Source organism: Artibeus jamaicensis, unplaced genomic scaffold, assembly GCF_021234435.1.
Source record: "Artibeus jamaicensis isolate MK-2021 breed Jamaican fruit bat unplaced genomic scaffold, CSHL_Jam_final contig_3206, whole genome shotgun sequence".
NCBI lineage: Eukaryota > Metazoa > Chordata > Mammalia > Chiroptera > Phyllostomidae > Artibeus > Artibeus jamaicensis.
Window position 1 is genome coordinate 30,461 of NW_026521757.1, and position 12,281 is coordinate 42,741.

General features: G+C 39.9%; 1 pseudogene; it reads left to right on the forward strand.

The window, feature by feature from the left end:
- Positions 1 to 2,975: 2,975 nt before the first annotated feature.
- The window catches only part of LOC119039951 (ferritin light chain-like), a 100,597-nt pseudogene continuing 91,291 nt past the window's right edge, over positions 2,976 to 12,281 (forward strand).

Below are 12,281 nucleotides of genomic sequence, written 5' to 3' on the forward strand. Positions count from 1 at the left end.
GTGTCACCGTGCAGGCAGGATCTCTCTCTAGTTAATCCAAAATACTGTGGTACCCTCTCATGGTCCACTGGCAAGAGTTCTTTGTACCCAGTTCCAGTCAAAGTCTCTCTTGCTTTCCAGGCCACTCGGCCAAAGGGGGCACCCCAAAGCCGCACGTGGGCCTCTTCTACCAAAGCTGCAGGGGTTTACACTCCACCAAAAGCATGTGGCTGTCTTCTTCACCTGGCTGCAGGGATCTCCACTCTGGCAAAGCTGCGTGGTTTTTCCCTTTCACCTGGGAAAGAGGGGGTCCGCACCCTGCCAAAACCACGTGGCTCCCTCTTTCACCTCACCAAGAGGGGGGTCCTCACTCTGCTGAAACTGCGTGGCTCTCTCCTCACCTGGGCAGTTATCTCCTCATGTCCCGGAGCCAGTCTTTTCCAAGCTCTCACACACCGGCACTTCACTCAGCGCAGCCCCTAGTTTCCTCCTGAGTCCCAGCTACTCCCTTCTCCCTGGCTCCAAACTTGGCCACTGCTATTTAACATATCTATGAAACCAGTTAAAGGTTATAGATATGCTAAATAATCATTCCAGAGGTTAGCTGCAAAACTGTTGCTATGCAAAACAGCTCTCAAGGGCCTGGCTGTATTCATCCCTTCCCCCTTGGGGGGGGGGGGTGAGGACATCCTATATGTCTCTCCAATATTCCTGTACACCTTGAATTCTGGACACCATTCCAAATCCTTTTTTTGGGCCCCCCCTTTGGCTGCACCCTGTATCATGCAGGCTATCAGTACAAATCAGCAATAACCAGTCAACTCCGCCGTCATCCTACGCGTGGTTTCCCACATATTTTCCTAATGTTTGAATCATTGGACCTACAGCGGCATTCTCTTCCCCCAGGAATTGTTTCCAAGTCACCACCTGTACAAGTTTTAGCTGTCGTCTTGTGCCAGGGACTACCTCTTCTTGATCGATCTTCTTTGCCTACTGTGTGCGGTGAGCCCTCGACTTGAATTCTATTGCGAGTTTTCTCAGCCAACTCTCAGTACCATTAGCGTTAGTTTGGATCCTCTGAGAAGCAGATGTTAAGACAAGATTTTACAACTAGTGATTTATTTGTGTAAAATGCCTACTAAGGAAAATGGGGATGAAGCTGGAGGTGGTGGTGGGTAAAGCCATGAGACCCCTAGGAGGGAGAGAAGAAAAAACTGCATGCAAAAGTCTCAGTCTGCAGTACATTTCTGAGAAAGTTTTGACCAGGTCCACGGGAATGTACTTAAGCCAAAGTCACTTAACAGAGGAGCCCCCCCCCCCCACCATAAATCGACCTGTTTCAGCTTCCCTGCCAGACTCAGTAATTTCCGGGAGCAGCTGTGGGAAGTGCGGCCGCGGAACAATAGCGGTGGTTTCGGGGAGCAGCAGCTGGGGCTGTGCTTCAATGACCTTTCCCACAGCAGGAAATCCCCGTGGCCTTGCTTCAAGACCACCACACGCACTTACAGAAAAAAATACATATCCTGCAAGAAAAAGTCCTTCCCATCTACAGAGATGTTAAATATATAAAACCAAATTTCATGCAATTTCTTTTGAACATTATATGTTTTTGCACATAGATTAGGGATTTGTTATATCAGTGATTCTGGAAGGCCACATTGATTTGCTAAATATGGAAAAAGAGACTTTGGAATGACACTGTGGCCCATTTATCTGACACATTTTGCATTGGTTTTGGAAACTTAAAATGGCATGTAGGTGAGGGGAAGAAATAGGGATTTTATTCGAGTAGGCAAAGGTCAAGCACCATTCAGGGATGAACTTCCTGTGTAAAGAGGTCAGGGTTAGAGGGGACAGAGAAATGGCAAGGCAGGACTTCATTATCTAACTTCCATACAGTCATAAACACACCTCGAAATGTAAAACAAAATCAAGGAGTAAAATCTTAATGATCCCATAAGGGACCATTTCTTTACATAGCCTCTGCTCTCCTGGTATTTCTGGCTCCTGCTCGCCCATCTTCCTGTTTCTCAAAAGCGCGATATTACGTCAGTTTTCTTTTTCTGTTTATCCTCCACTTTTCAGTGTTCCTCCTTTTTCTCCTTGTTTATTTGTTTCTCTCTTTTAAGATGATGATCGTTGAACCATAATGTAACAATGACCTGTAAGTGGGCAAAGAATGGATTGGCCTCGGCGTTCCGGCCTCCAGCTGCGATTCCACCACATGCCACTGGAGGGCCCCAAACACCGTTATGGGTCGCCACAGCTTCCCATCGCCCACAATAGGCAGGTGCCCAGCAAGCCCATTGACCACCACACCACTACCTCCTGGGTATCACCTCAGTTTGATGCAATGGCAGAAAGCTGGTCTCCAGCCAACTCGAAACGGAAACGTCGTCCCCGAGACCAGGAAATATATTCAAGTGGAAAATGTACCTCCTCCAAGTTTCCACATCTAACATTTGAGAATCCAGTTTCTTCTCATCCACACTTGGGAGCCCCTTAATCCAAGGGCGGCCCAATCAATCAGCAAAGGCCAATTCCGGAAGGCCCTTAGTTCCATTGCCCAGTCCCCAAAGCTCAGGGAAACTTTTGCCACATGCACTTGAAAACGTACCTTACGTGTTCATGGCACTTGATACCCAGGTGCGCGTCCCCCCAGATCAGAGGCAAACAGCCTGCCAGGTTGCTGCCTGGGCCTGCTCTGGTGGAAGACACAGCTGAGGCCAACTGGATTTCTCAGACGTCAGTAATCTCAGGCAATTGATTGCTGGTTCCCTGGAGTTTCTAAAGTCATTTTCCTGGCTCACAGAAAAGTACACCGAATAGAGTAAAATGGAAGTAATACTAATAACATCAATAGAAAAAGGATATTTTAACCAGAGCCATGAAGTCATAAGGAAATTTAGTTCCCAGATTTGCTTTATTTTTTCTTTATTTTTAGAGAGGAAAGGAAGGATAAAGAGAGGGAGAGAACATGCATGTGGGAAACACGGATGTGCAACAGAAACGTCGATCAGAGGCCGCTGGCCCACCTGGACCCGGCCTGCAGCCCAGGCGGGAGCTCTGACCCGGAGAGTGGGCGAATCCAAGCGGGACCTCGTGGTTTGCAGGGACGATGCCCCGCCCACTGAGCCACACCAGTCAGAGCGCAGATTTGCTTTTTAAAATATCATAAACAGTTTTTAGTGTGATAAACACTATGTTTTTGTTGTATTAACTGTTTAAAATTTTAAAATACCTCGCAGTGTGTTGCCACCCTTCATGGCCAGGCAGGTTCACGGTATTTGTGCAGATGGAGAAATAGTCACGGAGCAGTTGGCTTGGCAGGCGTGCCTTTATTCACAGGTGGGCGAGCCACACACACTGCAAGCTGTGTGTCTGCATGTCTCATGTCGTGGCTCCTGTCCCTTTACGTGTCTCATCACCATGACCCCCAGCAGGGAGTCCCTACCTGTTTAAGTACTAGAGGGGAACAAAGCTGGAAAACTGCCAGAACATTACATAATATACAGTAACTCTGTGCATGGGAGCCCACTTCGTGTTATGGGAAGCGTTTACTGGACCCAGTCTCAAGGCTATGAGAACACAAGTTATCAGCACCGCCCCAAGGCTGTGGGAACACTGCTTCCCTTAGCCACCCAGACACCTGGGTGCGGAAGCCAGACTGCCTCCACTTATTCTACACAGTGACTGTTCAAAATGTGTGTAAAACATGGCTGCAGAAAGTTTTTAAGGGAAAAAAGAAGGGTTTGGCAAAGCTGACTGAAAATGAGCAATCAGTCAAAAATGTTAGGGAGGGACTCATAATTATGAATGAATTTTAATTCAATAAATTTTATTGTAGAGAAAAATATAAAAAAGAGCACAAGCAAGCCTTAAGGGAGTCTGGATGTGAACATGATTTCAACTACTTTCCCTTCATTTTTGAGGAGATGTTAGTGCTCTTCTGTCAGTAAAGTCTCCCAGAAGAACCTTTCTGTTCAAATGCACTAACAGTGGAGAGCCTCCAGTTAACTGGGGATTTGTATTTTAATTAGGGAGTTGTGCAAGTTGTGTTAACACTAGGTGGAGTAATGCAAAATGTACGCATGCGAGTGAATATTCTCTCATAATCATATTGTGAACCACTGAAAATATACATTGGAAATGAGAAAAAAGACATTTTCAGCAGATTCTGAAGTAATCTGATGATATTTCAGCAGCACACAGTGTGAAGAACTGTGATAGTTTATAGTTTGAACTTTCAAAATTAATTTGTTTTTATAGACTTTATCCATTGGATCATCGAGTTTTATTAAATGCTGAGGCCCATTGGTGATTTTAATAGTTCTTATGAGTTCCTTGCCTCTCCATGCACACCACAATAATTGTCCCAAATCAAATTAGTTTGCACTATTAAATTGATTTCTATTTCGCTTTTTATCCTCTTCAACACTGGCCGCTTTGCCTTGGACTGAACTCACCTCAGGTAAGGCCGTGAAATATGTACCCCCAGACAATTCACTAGCAAAGAAGCATAGAAAACTGAATGTATTTACTGATACCTCATTCAAAGCAGGCAGCTATTTAGCTGACTGAGAGTGGATACAGATATATCTCTCCAATCAACAACTGAGGTCCCCCTCCAACATTTGGCATCTCCAGGGGCAAAGCGAAATGAATAACTGAGATTCTTGTGGGTTTTTCTGAGATGAGTTAAATCTTGAGTATAGCAAAATATGAAGCTAGGACACTCTCGGACTAAGTATTTCTCCTAAGTGAAGGATAGTGTCTGATCTTTGCTCAAGAATAAACTACAGATGCTTATCTCCTCAGTGGGCCAGTGGGAATGTGGTGTTTTCTCTGTCGGTCACTAGTCCTCGTGCTGCTGCTGTTGCTGCTACACATCAGCCCCTTTACCTTCAGAATTCTGCAGTGTCTGCCATGCCATCAGTGTCTGTCCACCCCAAAGGCAAAGTGAATCTTGGGGGTTCTTCTGTTTGAGCTTTTAGTTGTTGCAGATAATATTATAATTTTTAAAAGTCACCCTGTGTTAAATTAAAAATAATCTTAGCACTCGAGTATTTTTCAAAGTGGTACACAGGGGAAATAGGTAACTTGTGAAAGGATCATTTAAGCTCAATTTTGAAAGTACCCTTAGATGTTTAAAAATTATTTAATTCTATTGAAAGTATTTTGGAAACTGTTCAGTTCCTACTAATGTTTTTCACTGATTGACTATTTTGAAATTTAATGTGACATTAATTTCTGCCTAGTTCAAGTTGAATGCTAAAGTTCTTAGTATAATGACTACAAAGATTTATTTTAAGTTAAAAAATGTAATCTGGCAGAGAGAGGTTTTACTGCTTACAGAAAGCTAAACCAAGATGTGAAACATAACAGATAATGTAGTTAGTATCTTTTGTTGGTGAAATAGATAACTAGTTATAATTGTGTGAAGACCAGAATGATAATTATGATAATAATATCTATTGAGGAACTATAAAATATACCTTGCTCAAATGCTGAGAAAAATATAAAATGGTGAACTCTGGACATTTTAGAAGTGTTAGAGTGAGGGGAAAAGAGTGATATTTAGATAACGTCATCCTAAATAACATAGACTAGTAGAATTACTTTTTAAAAAGTGACTTTTATTGAGGTATAATGGACTTATAACATTATATTAGTTTCAGGTACATAACATAATGACTTGATATTAATATATCTTGCTAAAGGTAGGATAAATGGGGATGGAAGGAGACTGACTTGGGGCGGTGAACGCACAATACAATATACAGATGATGTGTTGTAAATTCGTATACCTGAAACCTATATTATTTTATTAACCAATGTCACCCAAATAAATTCAATGAAAAATAAATTTTAAAAAAGAAAATGCATTGCAATATGATCACTACAATAAATCTGGTAACATCTGTCCCCACAATGGTTAAAGTTATTTTCCTCAGGATAACAACTTTTAAGATTCACTCTCTAAACAACTTTCAAATGTGCACCACAGTGTTATTAACCGCAGTCACCACGCTGCACATCATTCCCTGCGACCCTGTATTTTATAGCTGGAACTGTGCACCCTTCGGACTCCTTCACCGGTTTTTTTGCCCCCGCCCCCTTCTTGCCTCTAGCAACTACCAAGTCCAAAAAAGTGACATTTTAATGTTAGACCATCCATTTGGGCTATTTATTTTGGTGTTAAACAGCCCCTTTGTGACTGGTTGTAAAATTCTAAAAGAGGCCCGCAGTACTAACAGGCAAAATAGAGACAGACTAGCAGAGAGCAGGATGACTGCTAAGGGGGAAAGGTCGGGTGGACGGAGGGATTGAGCAACAAGAGAAAAGGACTCGTGGGCATGAACGACAGTGTGGTGATTGGAGGAAGGAGGGGGTGTTAAGGGACTAAATGGTAATAAAAAAACATAATAAAAGAGGTCAGCAGTACCTTAAGCATGTGTAGTGTTACTGACCCAACTATTTCCCATCTGCTCATTGGGCCCCAGAGGCCAGTGCTCTGCCTTTGCTCTTTGCTGCTTCTCGCTCATCTTCTGCCCTTACACTTGCATTTAGCAGGGATTCACCCAGAGTAAGGTTATCTAAGTCCTCATTGTTGAGGTTGTTTTAGGCATTACTTGTTTTAATTACAAAAGTTCAGGGTTATTTTGAAAAGGAAATACGAAAAGATTGTCAGACCTTTTTGGAACTCATACTTTTATAACATTTTTCCTACAGGTTTGATGAGATTTTTAAATAAGATAACTTACATAAAATTATCTGTTTTTGCCCTGGCTGGTGTGGCTCGGTGGATTGAGTGGTGGTCTGTGAACCAAAGGGTCACCAGTTCAATTCCCAGTCAGGGCACATGGCTGGGCTGTGGGCCAGGTCCCCAGCAGGGGGTGGACAGAGGCAGCCCCACACTGATGTCTCTCCCCCTCTCTCCCTCACTTCCCCTCTCTAAACATAAATAAATAAAATCTTTACAAATTTTTAAAAATCATCTTTTTTTTCTCTTGTGGTAATCAATAAATATTACTGTATGCAGTGGTATGCTGTCAAGTGTTTAAAAAAACTAGGTCTCAAAAGAGAAAAATAGACTAATTTGTAGTATTTGCTGATTTACATAGTGTGAAGTCTTCCACTGCAGATGATTCAAACCACCCGTGTGAAGTCAGTGAATGGGAACTTACGGAAAGATGTGCACGGTCAGATCCCAGAGTCAGCGCAAGCTGGCTTCAGCACGCCACGGCCTCTCGGGCACAGGCTCCCTGTGACCTTGCCCATGTTTCTGATAACCATGCCGTTTCATATCACCCTGCCCTAATTTCCAGCTGCTAGTTTCTGTGTATCTCCGACAGTTATCTGTGGACGTGGGACCCCTTTCTGCTTCAACTAGGAGTGCCAAGAGACCATTTCCCCTGGCAGCAGCATTCAACCAGTACCCGACAGGGAGAGGAAGTCGCCATGGCTTCCGAATCCGTGCTGGGGTAGGTCTGTGCTCCAAAAGGGCTCCCGCTGTTCCCCAGCCATGAGGCCGAGGCCATCACAGCCTATTATAGATTGTCCTGTTTGTCACTCTCCTCCTGTTTTACAGGTATTTCCTGAGATAATTTCCTGATAAAACTGGTTGCTTGAATCCTCTCTCAAGATCTATTTCTGTTAGAGCTCAAACTTCTTCAAACTCCTTCTGGTCTCTTCAATTTTCATCCTTTGCACAGGTCTTTGGAATGTGAAAGTCTAGCCAAAACCATATTCGATTTGGTAGTTCCCATAATTACTTTAAACTCAAAATGTTCTTTAATTCTATCAAATACCTTTTTAAAATAATTTCTGTCATAGGTCGGGGGGCTCCAGGTGCTTCTTGCTCTGGCTAAAAATATCAGCATGTCGGTGCATTATGCTGCCAAAAAATGCTTTGTAATGAAGAGAATTTGGCTATTAAATATGACCTACTTGCAGATCTGAACAAAAGGTTTTGATCCTTTTATTGAGATCTTCAGGTTTTATTGGAAGACAAACAGCCAAGTATGAGCCACATATGAAAATTGCACCTGGAAGGAGGGAGGCTGAAGAACAGAACAAACAGATATGGAAAATAGCATACTGATGTCCACTGAAATGACATTTTTTAGGTGTTTTAGACATAATGTATGCTTCTACAATTTATTCCTCTTTTTTCCTCTTCCACACTGGAAATATTTTCTCCACGCTACTTAGAAACATAAATTTGTTTCATTTTGATGCTCAAATTTTTAGGGGGGAGAATGGGCAGAAATCTAGCCACAACATAGCCAAGATCACAAAAGAGTAATCTTGATGTTTGTCTCCAACTTCAAACTGGTGGTAAGTATTTACCATAGAGATTTAGAAAAATCCACCAAACAAAACATCTGAAATGTTTACTTGGTAAAGAAACCCACCTGTCCTTGTCCTCTGAAACACATTCCTAAGGACAAGTTCTTTCTCCCCAGATGATCATGTAAACAACACAGGAGCAGGAGCAAAAATGCAAGGGAATATGTATGAAAAATAGGAAGTTCCCCTTTGTGTCGTGATGTACATTCTGCTTGATTATGATCGAAGAGCTGCCATCTGTGTGATGTCGTTAGACTGTTGGCTCAGAAATGCCTGGATTCCTCTCCTGTGTACAGCAGGAGCCGTAAATTCTGTAGTAATAATGACAAGAAACGACAAGTATAGTCCAGCTTCCCAGGCTGGTTTTCAGTGCTGTTCTTATTATGAAGATAAGTTCTACACTTACCCAGGCACTAGAATGTCACCATATATTTTATGAAAGCAGTTTACTAACACTTGACGTGAGTTCTTTTCTAAGACACAGAAAAATGAGGAAAATGAGTGTTTTGAGGTAGAAATCAAATCTTGAAATTAAGTACTTCTCAATGCATGGTTTGCTCTGGTTGTCATCATGTGTTAGCTGTTGTCACTATAAATAAATTTAGAATACTATTTTTCTTTCAGAGTTTTTGGGTCAGCTTTTACGTGCATTTAGGATGTGTAGACAGAGCACTGGGCCTCTCTGAAAATGTGTGTTTAATTAGTTAACACTGAATTACAGGCGAAATTAGGGAAGAACTTTGAGAAAGAGTCAGGCATATGAATCAATCAAATCGTTTTTGACATTTTGAGTTGCTGAATAAGCAAGTCACTCAATATCGGTATGTTTATTCCTTTGGCAATAATGATCCAAAATGGAATGGCCAGTAGATGATATTGTTGGAACTGGGGCTTTATAATGGAATCTTAGTAACACAAATCAAATAAACTTCTAAGGAAATTTTTATGTCTATTTTTTTCTGCATTGTGAAAGATGCTACATTTTAGGTTTATTTCAGCTGAAATTAAGCATTTTATCATTAATTGTTCACCTCTACGGTTTTTTAGAGTTAGACTTCTGATCTTGATTTATGCTATTCTCTGGTCAGCAGTTCTCATTTATAAATGGTGACTGAAGTGGTGTTTTGTTTTTAAAGAAGTTGTTATTTCCTATAATTGTTTTTGTGGTCAAATGTCAAATTAAAAAGAGCAGCAGAAAGTTTATTAGTGAATAGGATCATGCAAAGTTAAAGATGAGTATAATTTTCTAATTTAGGGTAAATTTTGTTTTGAAAATTATTTTAGTAATCAACTGTATTTTAGAGGATAATTTTTAAATAATGGTGAAATGACAAGTGCTTGTGAAAGGATAAAAATATCTTAAATAAAAACCCCAGTATAATATTCTGTCAAATTTTGGACCTTCCAACTGAATGAAGACTGACACAGAAATTCCAGGGATAGAAGAGCAGAATCATCATTACAAGGTCAGCATATTAGGTCCCAGTATTGGTCTAGGCAGAATTTAAGTGGATATTTTCTTTCCAGTTCCTAGATTTCCAGTTCCTAGTTTCCCTCTCCCTTGTCCCATGCCTAGCTCCTTAGATACTTTTTCTAGATATCTATTAAGCCTTATTTTGAAAATTTACTCAAATCTTCCTAACACAACTTTTATTTTCTTAGAAAAACATTTGTCAGTTGAAATACAGAGGCATGGATAACACATGACCTAAAGCTTTCTGGGCATAAATTCTATCTTTAAGCAAATTACAATGAATTTTTGATTAGTCAAGTTCAGACAGTCGCAGAGAGAGCATTTGAGACTGAGAGCTACATAAGCAATTCCCCAGCCCACTATTTTATTTCTGTCAAACCAACATTTGTGGCTCACTCATCTATGAAGGAAGAACCCCGAGGAGTCATATAAGAAGATTGATGGAACTTAACGGAAATTCTAGTCTTTTACAGAGAAAATGATCAAAAGCTGATTTCTAATGAAAACACCGAAATACATGGGCTTAAAACTGATACCTGATAGTTTTGAGATTTAGATCATACATAGTACATATGCTTGGAAAAGCCACTTACATCAATGTTCCTAAAATATATCCTAAGGAAAACTCATTTCACAAATTCTGCACCTATCCCCTCCTGCTACCCTCTCCACCACCAACTTTATCAAAGCAAAAATAAAACTTCAATGATTTAAGAAACCTATCAAGTTATATCTCTTTTGGAGAATTACAAAGTAAATTAGAAAAAAAGAGTCCTGGAATGCCCTCAGTGGATTGACCTCTTTAATCAACTGTTTAAAGCACATTTTCAAAATCCATTTGACACTTAAATTTATTAAATATATATATATACATATATATATATATATATATATATATTTATCATTCTCAAGTACTCTTTGGAAAACAAAGCAGAACATTAACCCCTTTTGGGTTTCATCTTTGTTACCTATAAAATGAAGGACTTAAGTGAGTGTTCAAATGCACAATTAGTGGTCATCTAACAGAGAAATTTTATGGACACATCGATCCCTGAATGGGAATACACATGACATGACCTCTTTGTGCCTGTAATTTTGCATGATTTTGTAACTAAATGAACTAAGCTTGTTTCCAGAATTTATTAATTCTTAGTAGTTTACATTCATTAAACTTGTTAAGTATTCAAATGGCTCGTGAGAAGAAATTCGAAAGTCCCTGCTTCATTAAATATAACGTAAAACTGCATTGTTTAAAATCCTTTATTGATTCACTCAAAGTAGACAGTTAACAGGAATGTATGCAGGAATGATTATTTTGGGAGCACAGTTGGAAATTATCAGTGTGGTTATTAAAGCTGTACAAATGTATTTTTTGATTGTTAGTGATGTACCTTTAGGCAACAGATGATGATATAGTATTCATATTTCTCCCCAATGCACATTTTCTTTGAAAGTGTATCCAAATTTCTCCATATGTTCCCTGAAACTTATTTTTTCTCTTTCCTTCACTTTTACTTTCTTATTTATTAGTTTTTTTCATCCATTTCTAAGCCTTTTTGCAAGTAATCAAAATTCAGGTAATTGCTAATAAAACTCTTGTTAAATTTTCTTTTTCTTTAAACAGGTTGCATGCCAAACACTTTTCTAAAATTATTTACTTTTCTTTTTTAAGTAAAATTACTGTCTGCTTCACAGCTTCAAAAACAGAAGGGCCACAGTTTACACCCCAATTTCTTCCTCCTATCTCCTTTTTACAAAATTTCATTTATTTAAACACATTCTACAGGACATTTCTCTTGAAAAACGAGACAGACTGTGTTAGGCACTGTTCATTACTACTATATTCTTCTGTTCCCACATTGTAAGATATACTGAGTACCATGTTCAATTGGGATGTGTCAAAACAAAAACAGAGAGCAGTTAAAGGCTTCTGTTCATTTCCTTCCTATTATACTTGGAGTATTTTATAGTTTGAAATAGTTTTAAATTCCTGAAAGAAAATTAAAAATATGTATTCTTTTTTCTTTTTCAGCCAAACAAGACAGTAACTTTTCATTTAACCATCTTTTCCTATAAAAAACTAAAATTAAAAACAAGTTTTTTTGGCTTGTGTGTTAAGAACCAAACATGATACAATGTCTGCCATTATCTTGGGAAATTAGCTGAAAAGCATTCAGAGGCTTTCATTCAAGAGCTCTGAATTCATTTCTTTGATTTCTGAAGAGAAATTTGTCTAGCCAAGCAGGTGTATGAATCAGAGGGTATTTCCATCTCCCCTGGGAAACATCCTCTAACATCCCCAGTCCCACTGTCTATCTCTGTGTGTCTGTTTGTCTGTGTAGCCCAAAGAAACTGTCTCCATGAGACCACGATTTCTGATCACACGGAAGAATGTCTGGTTCTGCTTTTGGAACCCTACCAAGAATCTTTAAAAAACATGTGTTCAGGCAAAATGTAGTACATTTGGGAAGTAGGG